The sequence below is a fragment of the Haliaeetus albicilla genome, chromosome 19 (assembly GCF_947461875.1).
Source record: "Haliaeetus albicilla chromosome 19, bHalAlb1.1, whole genome shotgun sequence".
NCBI lineage: Eukaryota > Metazoa > Chordata > Aves > Accipitriformes > Accipitridae > Haliaeetus > Haliaeetus albicilla.
Genome location: NC_091501.1, coordinates 26,245,959 through 26,255,114, shown reverse-complemented (window position 1 = coordinate 26,255,114; position 9,156 = coordinate 26,245,959). Strand labels below are relative to the sequence as shown.

The following is a 9,156-nucleotide window of genomic DNA, read 5'->3' as shown; positions in this document are numbered from 1 at the left end:
GCGTGGTACAGTGAATTGGGAAATGAAATGAAGTCGTAGGGCTTCTTGTTTGCTAATGTAGGTGCTTAAAGTTAGGCTATTTAAATCCATAGTTAGGCCTTTATTGAAAGATGGCCTGTTTTCTCCCAAGGCTTCAGTACCCAACACCTTCCAGGGAGATCAAGAGGAATAGTGAGTGCTTAGCAAGTGGGAAAATATTTTTATTTGTAGTGAAAATGGAACTCGGAGCCTAAGTGTTCTTGCAATATGTGGGACTAACTCGGTGTTTTTCTATTTGAGAGCCCTCTCGCTTTCTTCTTATAGCGCGTATTATACCCACGGGAAGCGGAGAGTGACTGGAAATTGCCATGAAGTTTCAAATAAATAATAACTTTCATGGAGCATTGGTGATTAAATAACATGGGTCATTAAAACAGTTAATGGGTCGTTAATAAAATAATTTATTTGAAACGTGAATGAAAGCGGAATATCGCGGGGTACTTGATAAAGCAGTTTAAGCCCCTTTCACTCCGCCGCGGAAAGAACATTTGCAGAGCCCCTGGCTTGTTTCTGCTGCGTGGGAACACTCGCCCACCGAGGAACTGGCAAGCCCGCCGGCGAACACGTCCGTCAGTCGGTCTCGCTGTCCGCAGGTCCCGCTCCGGCTCCCTGCAAACCGAAGCGGCAAACCCCCGACAGCGGGCAGCTGCCACGCGTGTCCTCTTTCCCCTCCCCACGGCCGCGCAAGGCGGGGATGCTGGCGGGGCGAGATGCGGGGGAGCTTTCGGAGGGGGTCCCTGCCCGCAGCCCTCCTCCCCGGCTCCAGAGACCTTCCCTGGGAAGGGGCCGGCGGCTCCAAGCGCTGCCGCTACCGCACCGTGTCGGAGAAGAGGTTCTTGTGTATTCGGCGTCCGTCTCTTCTCGCAAGGCTGAAGGGAGAAAGGAAAATAAAGCTGGCTCCTGCGCAGGGGACACCCAGCAGTAATTCTCGTAGGGCCTCATTCTGTTCCCACGTAAGTCAATAGAAGGTTTGTCTTTCACTTCATTAAAGAAGTACAGTCAGGCCCTCCTTTTTTTTTTTTTTTTCTTTTTTCCCCTTCTGGAAATTCTTACTAATGGTAATAAACATGGACACAATGTGGGCAATAAAAAAAACCCCAAAACCCAGTAAAAGCCCGAATTAAAAAAACCCAACAAACCAAAACCAACCTATAAGCAAAAACCCTGAAATCTTGTTTTGTAAAGTCGCTGTTGTAAAAACAATTAATTAAAAATCAATTATTTCTAATTAGGGAAAATGAATAACCATCGTAGTCTTGTTACCTAAAATGCTTACTTCTTAAACTGTTACGATCATATTTTAAATGTTCCCTACGTCTGTAATAGCCTGTTACTAAGAGATCTTTAACACCTACAGTTTCAGCCAGTATTTAGCTACAAAAATAAAAATCAGGTGATCGGGATTTTTAGAAACGTATTGTGTGTCGCCTTCTAAGCAGGGGGACAGTGGTTTCTCCCCCCGCCCTATTTTTTGGCCGCCGACTATGAATACTTCAGCATCAACAGGCTTCCCTGGAAGGTACTGACAGTTTTCGGGAATGGTCTGTTACTTTCCTGCCATTTCCAGATAAACTCCGATGTGGTCTCATAATTAGTTCCTGTATTTATATGTTTATGATTTAAAACTAATTGCGGCAAAGCCGCCCTTGATAGTCGAACGTTTATAATCTATAATGTTGATTAGCTTCCCAACAGGAAACTGTGGTCTGTGTTCATTCCCCCCCCCCCCTTTTACCACTGCTTCCAAATAATCCCGCATCCTTCCAGCAAAAAAGCCGGGGGAGCTTCTTCTAAAATGTTATTTAACGCGAAATAACGACGCGTTTGAGCATCCACAAAGTACTGACTTCCAGGGTCTGTCCTTAATCTATTACCCCAAATAACATCCCACGTTGTCTTCAGGGCAGGGGTTTGCTCTCCCGGCTCTTCCTGTGTCCTATTAATAGGACAAATCCGCCTGCAAATGACCCTTCCTACATATATTTGGCGACAGTTTGCTTTGACTTATCGCTGGCTGCAAAATGGGTCCTTTAATTAAGAAAAAATAAATTAATATCTCTTTTCCCTTTTAAAGCACGTCGATAGGGAACTTGGGGTGGAAGAGTCACATGCGTGTATGTCTACGAACCAGGTTAGGCGCGGAGCCTTGCCCGCACCTTGACAACAGAAATCTGCTGGCTTTTATTAAATAAATTGTGTTTAGTTTTGTATTTTTTTTCCCCCGAGGAAATGTGTTTTGGTTGGAATGCAAAAAGCAGAGCGGCCATCAGGGACTTGCCGCTTATTTCCCCAAACTTTCTCAAGCGTTGTCAGGGCGGGAGGTGAAAGCACTTATTTTAAAATCCTCCTTTAAAAAAAAAAAAAAAGGCAAAAGCAAACAAACAAGAAAAACCCCTCAAACCCCCTCCTTTTTAAAAAAAGCCTCCTTAAGAAAAAAAAAAGCCAAAACCCACCAAAACCACACCTCTTTTTTTTTTTTTAAAGGTAAATTTATCCTTAGCTGAGGGAGAAACCCAGCTCCTGCTGCCCCCGTGGAAGGGATGCCAAGAAGAAGAGATGCGGGCAAAGCTGAGCTAAAAAACCTCGTTAACATCATCGCTGTAACCAGGTACCGACGAGGACCATCGCCCACCCACCTCCGCGGGGGCTGGACCTGCAGCCAGACCTTAGCTGCGGTGGGGGGGCTCCGGCTGCAGGTCCACCCCCCACCCCTGCTAAAAAGCTGTACCTGCTTTTTGTCAGGTCTCCTGAAGGGGTTGGAGGATGCATTTGCTGCAAAATGGGCCATTTGGTGAGGTATTAGGAATGAAGAAGAAACAGCTGGTAAAGATGAGCTGGGAAGCTGCCTCCCCCCCCTCCCCAGTCACCCACACCTCCTTTTTTAGGGGTTAAAACTAGAGTGTATTTCCCCAGCAGGTACCTAAAGGAATAATCCTGTGGTTTGCTTTCCTATTCTGAGCTGTTGGCCCCTTTTCGTTTATAGGTAGGTTTTTGTGTGTGTGTGCTTGTGCGTTTTGTTTCTCAAAAGTAGCTACAAATGACTTGTTGTTATTTATTGTAAAGATCTTAAAAAAAAAAAAAAAAAAAAAGAAAATCTGATTTCGCAGCCTGATAACAGAGAGCCCTCCTCACTGTCCTGGCAGTTAAAATAAGGGTGTCGATTGGAGTTAGGCAATATCCTTCAATTTTAAGGGAGAAGTGCTTGAAATCAAGAATGCTTTTTTTTTTTTTTTTTTTTTTGAGGCTTTTCCTTTTTAGTATTAAAGTCATGTAGGAAGAAGACATTTCTCCTCCGTGCTCGTTCAGGCTAGCCCTCCCTTGGAAACTCCAGACCGGAGGGAAACAGGCGTGCGGGTTTTGTTTTGGGGGTTTTTTTTGGTGGGTTGTTTGGTTTTTGGGGTTTTGGGGGGGGGGGGGGTTGTTTTTTTTTTTTTGGAAAGATGTTTGTCACGCTGCAACCATTATTCCGAGCAGCCTGCGACGTTTTCATACACCGCCGGTTTTCAAGGCTCCTTTCTTCCTATCGCAGCCGGCTCAAGTCGAGAGTCCGGAGCAGAAATAAGAGGGAAAAATAATCAAGACAAAATAATAATAATAAAAAATGAAGCAACCTTCCCCCTTCCTTCCCCATCACCCCCAAACTAAGCCGTCCCCCAAGCAAGGCTCCCCTTGTCCCGCCTCGTCGCTGGGGGAAATTGCCCCTCGTTCCGTCGGCACGTTTAGGAATCATTTTAATCTGTCTGAACTTGGAAACAAAGCTGGTTTCCAGAGGAAATTTCCACTGCTGCTGCTGCCTCGCACCAGAGGGCGCCGGGAGCCTGCCCAGGCAGCTGCCTGCTCTCAAGTGCTGCTGGAAATTAACTCCTTGGGCTCTCTCCCTAAAGGCTTTCTTAACATTTTATTTTAAAAATATACAGCCTTATTCTAACATTTTTTTCCCTGTAAAATGCAGGTGTTTTGGTGTTGTTTGTTTTTTTTGTTGTGGTGGTTTTTTGTTTGTTTGTTTTCCGCCTTTGTATTGCCCTTTCCCAGCCCTGCAAGGGCTTCACCATCCCGCAACAGCCCCCCGAGGAGTCTCAGGAGATTTACAGCTTCTCTCCCTCTCTGCTAACTTGGTTCTAATTAAGTCACTGGATCACGTTTGCGTGACATTACCGTGTTTTCCCTCATAATTGTCTGGGATAAAAGTTTGTCTGGCTGTGTTTAAGCTTAAAGGGTCACTTAGGGCTCTTCAAACAGAACAACACTGAAGCACGGCACCAGAGGAAAAGAAGCGAGTAAAACGCTCACAACGATTTCACTTTAACACCTGTAGTGTTTAGCTTTGTTCCTAAAGGGTGCAAAGCCAACCCCTGGTATTAATGCTACATGGTCAAAGTTTTTTACACCGAGACCTAAGGAAATTCAAAGTTAGGTTTCCCATGGCAACTGTCACAGGGACATCATATTTGTGCCTGATGTGTTTCTGTGCCTTAATGACTGTGTCGGACGCTGTGTTGTTCAGCCTTACTTTTCACACTAATCGGCTGGCATATGCACAACTGCACACGTACAAGATTGTGCTGTGTCTGGCACCGAGTACCTGCATGCTTTTAAACCGGTGGAGGGAAGTTCAAAGAGTAGTACAAGAATATGTAACCTCAGCCCAAACAGCAAACACTTCAGGAAATTATAGAAGACTTTACCAGTAACAGGGGATTATAAACCCTAAACTTCATCAAGAGCATTTCTTGTGTTTATCTGCGTATGTAAATATTGTTGCTCACCCACTGAGACACAGGTTTCATGGCAATGTAGGTTGATTATTCATTGAAAAAAAAAAAAAAAACAAACCAGGAAGGCGACCTGGAAGATTTTTTCAGTGTAACTTGTTTTTTTCATATATGGCGGGGGGAGGATTGTGTATATATACATGTATATATAAAAGTACTAACCAGAAATTATAACAAAGAGCAGGTGGGCAAATCTTTATTCTTTCTTTATTTATGTATTATAGCAGTCTGTTTCCAAACATCATACTCCAGATTCTGATGAGCAGTTGACTCTTTGAGTATTCATTCTTGCTTGAATATTTAGGAAGCAATTTAGCTACTTATCCTATACACCTCCCCCTTACTCACTGAAACATGCTCAGCTGAAAACTATAGTGCAAATATTTCAGAAACTAGTTGCTGCTTACATATTAAAGACAAAAGATGCAGGCCTGAATGATGATATTGGATGACTCCTGTTCTCATATGATGCATACTACCACATTAAAAAATGCTCAGACTTTTTTTAAATATAACTTTTAGGAAGCACATAAACATGTTTTCTTCATGGCCAATATACTTTTGCTACATTTAGCAATACCAAACTAGATCAAGAACCCATCAATGTGGGGTCTGGACATACGCACAGTAGGTAGTTTCCAGTGGAGCTTATAATTCTAAATAAATGGTCAGGACAAAAATGAAGAGAAAGAAAGTATTATTATTATTATTATTCCCATCTGAGATTTGGGGAAAATGAATTTCATACTAGCCAATGCTTAAGTTTCTACAAAAATATTTAATCAAACCAGCAACTAAAAAAAAAATCACCTTTGTTGCAGCTCAGTGGCTTCATTGCAAGTTTAGTTTTCCTTTAGTTTTCTTTAAATATATGAAACTGTACAGCTAACTGAGAAATGTCATTATTTTTCATTCCTGTGGGTTTTTTTTTCTTCATTTCAGCTTTTAGATGTGCCAATTGAAAGTCAGCTGTTTGAGATAAATGTCTGTGGTCAGATAAATCCAGTAGATGCAGTTAAAAAGATGGGCAGATATGCAGTTTGCCTGGGTTATAATTTTTCACTCAGTGAGGACTGATGTCCTGATGCAGTTGATATTTTAAGGGATATCAAACAAGCTTTTTGGAAAATGCACCGCTAAGAAATGCAGTGGAGGATACTTTAAAGAAAATCTTCTGCTGTTACATTAATATTTAGGGCATTGTAGCAGAGGAATATCTAAAAGAGGAGAGGGAAAAAAAAAACCCAAACCAAAAAAATGAAGAAGGAAGAATAAACTAAATATTAGGACATGCCATTTCCATGTTTCCTGAAAACTTTTATCAAGAAGCTAAATATGCTTTTGCTATTCACATATCACTTAAGGCTCAATAGAAATGCAAAATGCATGATCTAAAAAATTATTTAAAAAAACAAGCATAAAACATAAAAACCAACCAAGAAAAATATTTTAATACTGGAGGCTGGTGGAAAAATGCAGTTGAAGAGAAATGGTGTTTGTCCTTGTGTTATTTAAGTTAAAACATGGATTTTAAAAATTTATGGTACTGTTTCTTCATTTATCTCATTTGATTTGGCATCTGTCAATCATAAAAAAAGAAAATGGATCAAAGGCTGCTGAGTTTACTCAAACTCAAATCCCTTTAAAGGATCAGATTTTCTCACTTACTAGTTTATGTTGAGTTTTATCTTTGAAGTGTGTGCATAAGGTGAGAATTTTTGTCTCAGAGCAAATAAGTGTGTTGGATATTGTGAGAAAGGATCCTAAAAGGCTACAGAAGCTTTCCAATAACAAACTTAGAAATACACTGTGTTTCTCTGTGCCCAATGTGCTGTGCGTGGTGGAACTGTGATATTCAGACCCCACTTACTGTTACCTGCGCAGAGGTCCCAATGGACATTAATGTCTGGCCATGGCAGTGACTGACACTTGATAACTTGCTTGAATTTCTTTTTTTTTTTTTTTTGTGAGGGGGGGCAGGCTTTGGAGAAACTACTTGACTCTTAGAACAAAATAGGAAAAAAAAAAGTTAAAATGCCTCTTGGCCCTTATGCCGTTTCCATTGAAGTTGATGGTAAAAATCCTCTTTGACTTTACTGGGAACAGGACCGAGCCATTTTAAATGCTGTCTTGTAACATAAATCTTTTAAGTCTTAAATATTTCCATACAGTGGAGCAAAGAAGTCTCAAACGTCATCAGAAAGACTGCTTCTTGTTAGGCTGTTACAATGTACTATTTCTGTTCAAATAACATTTACTAATATGAGAGACAAATAGATTTATACAATTTGGAAGTCTGACACTACAGTTGGGTGTTCACAGCTTTTACACATTATGGTATTTATGAAAATAATTTTAACTTTTCGGTTGCATAAAACAAAGCACAGATGTTTCCCAGCAGCATTTCCTCATCAGGCCTTTTAGCTTAGCCTTACTGGAGTGTAGTGTAGGATTTGGTTACAGTTAAGCTCAAATCAAAATATTCTAAGAGTACAGAGGCACTACGTGGCAAGGCAGGGGTAAGAAGAGGGAGGAGGGACATGGAAGGAGGAAACAATCTTCTCCAGCTGTCCCAAGTCTTTCCACCTGTGAGACCTCAGAGAACTGTAAGTTCTTGTCTTTGGATCTTCTTCACTCCTTGGCGGTGGCTTTAAAAAGGTTTAAGTGAGAGAACAGTAGCATAAAAAGCCCTCAAAATATTGTACTCTGGAAAGGTCGGGGAGGTTTCCTTCCCTAGATGTACAGGGGCTCCAGGGTTCAAAACTGAATCTCTCTGTGCTCCTGAGTTGCTGTGATGTCCTGTCCAGCACCCTGTCTTCTCACCCAGGGACACAATGAGGGAAACAGGATTTACATGACCTGTTTGTTTGTGTGTTTGTTTTTCCCTGGAGTTAGCTTGGCTGGTTAAGCACAACTGAACAGCATTCATGTAGTCATTCAGGTCTTATCAGTGATCTTCTAACAGGGGAGTATTGTCTCAGTGACAATTTACCTGATCTTTTGCCAAATACCACTACAAGTCTCTTCTTTTTTGTGTGTGTGTGCGGGTTGTGTCCAGCTGTGGTCTCTTGTCAAGACACTTAATTGTAAGGTCTTCGGGAGAGGAACTGTCTTTATAGTTGGTGTCTTTACAGCATCTTGTGCAGTGGCCCAGGTTTACAAATGTTGGTGATAAGCTGCCCTCCTCTGAAGAAAGATGGACCGATCTTTTAAATACATACTTCCAAGCAGATGATGCTTAATAAAGGAAAAAAAAACCCACCAAAACAAAAAAAAAAGTGAGAGAGGGCAGTATACATTTTGGTGAGAAAGGAGACTTTCATTGTCTCAGGAAATATCTGCTGCTCCTAGTAGAAATGTATGGCCTAAAAATTTTTGAAGGTGTACAGCAAGGGAAATCAAGGCCAGAAATGTCAAGCTATAAAACCACACGAAGGAAACATATATTTCTGTGAGAGGGTTTAAAATGTGGCCTTTCCAGAGAAAAAAGAAATACTACCAACAAAGCCATGATGAAAGCAGAGAAAACAGAAAATACGTCTATAATGGTACTTGTACCTTTCATAGCAGTTGAGTAACCTTTCTGTGTACTTTGGGCCTGATCTTGAAGAACATCTTAACCAGATACCTCTTAGGACCATAGTGGTACCGTATAGATCAGTTCCACTTGTGTGGGTCAAAAGCGGTCCCAACTGTTAGAGGATAACTATCAGCAGAAGCTCAAACCCCTTTAAGTCAATAGCAGCTAGCTTCCTCCAGTCAGAGGGGTGAAAATGCTATATAATTGCATCCTGAAATTGTTTACTGATATCTACCTTTAATCACTGAAAGCGGTTCAGTCTCTCTTCGGGAGAGGAGTGAGCTTAAACATTTACAGCTAGTGGTTACAGCCAGTTGTGCCTTCCATAGCTTCAGGACCTGAACTGCTGCTGATTCGGACTTGCATGAAGATATAAAAACTGAGCTTCACATCAAAACAGTGGGAAAACACAGAGATGGACATGACGAATACCAGAATAGCTTGTAGGATTATAGATCTGCACATAAATGCAAGCATAAAAATGACCAGATTTTTACCAACGGAGTTCTTTGGGCATATTCTAACTGCACTAGGAAGAAATATTGTATTTATTGTTCAAGTTAGTGTGACAGTCCATTTTGACTCTAATCTTTTCCTTAAAAGAAAAAAGGGATTCTCTCTGTGGGTATTAGATCAAGTGGGATGGAAGTAGAAATCTCAGTGAGATTTTCAGGTAGGGAAGCAATGCCAGACTGGGCCTGTACACATGCACTGGCATCAGCAGAGTCTCTGTGACTCTTTTGTTGTTGCTTTTTTTTAGTACCT

The 9,156-nt window shown here is 41.4% G+C and overlaps 1 long non-coding RNA gene across 2 annotated transcripts in view; it reads left to right on the top strand.

Moving 5' to 3' along the window:
- The first annotated feature begins 2,512 nt into the window (after positions 1-2,512).
- The window catches only part of LOC138689991 (uncharacterized), a 64,730-nt gene continuing 58,086 nt past the window's right edge, over positions 2,513-9,156 (top strand). For both annotated transcript variants that reach the window (XR_011328758.1, XR_011328757.1), the window contains exon 1: positions 2,513-2,647. This is a non-coding gene — a long non-coding RNA (uncharacterized lncRNA). The remainder of the gene's footprint in view (positions 2,648-9,156) is intronic.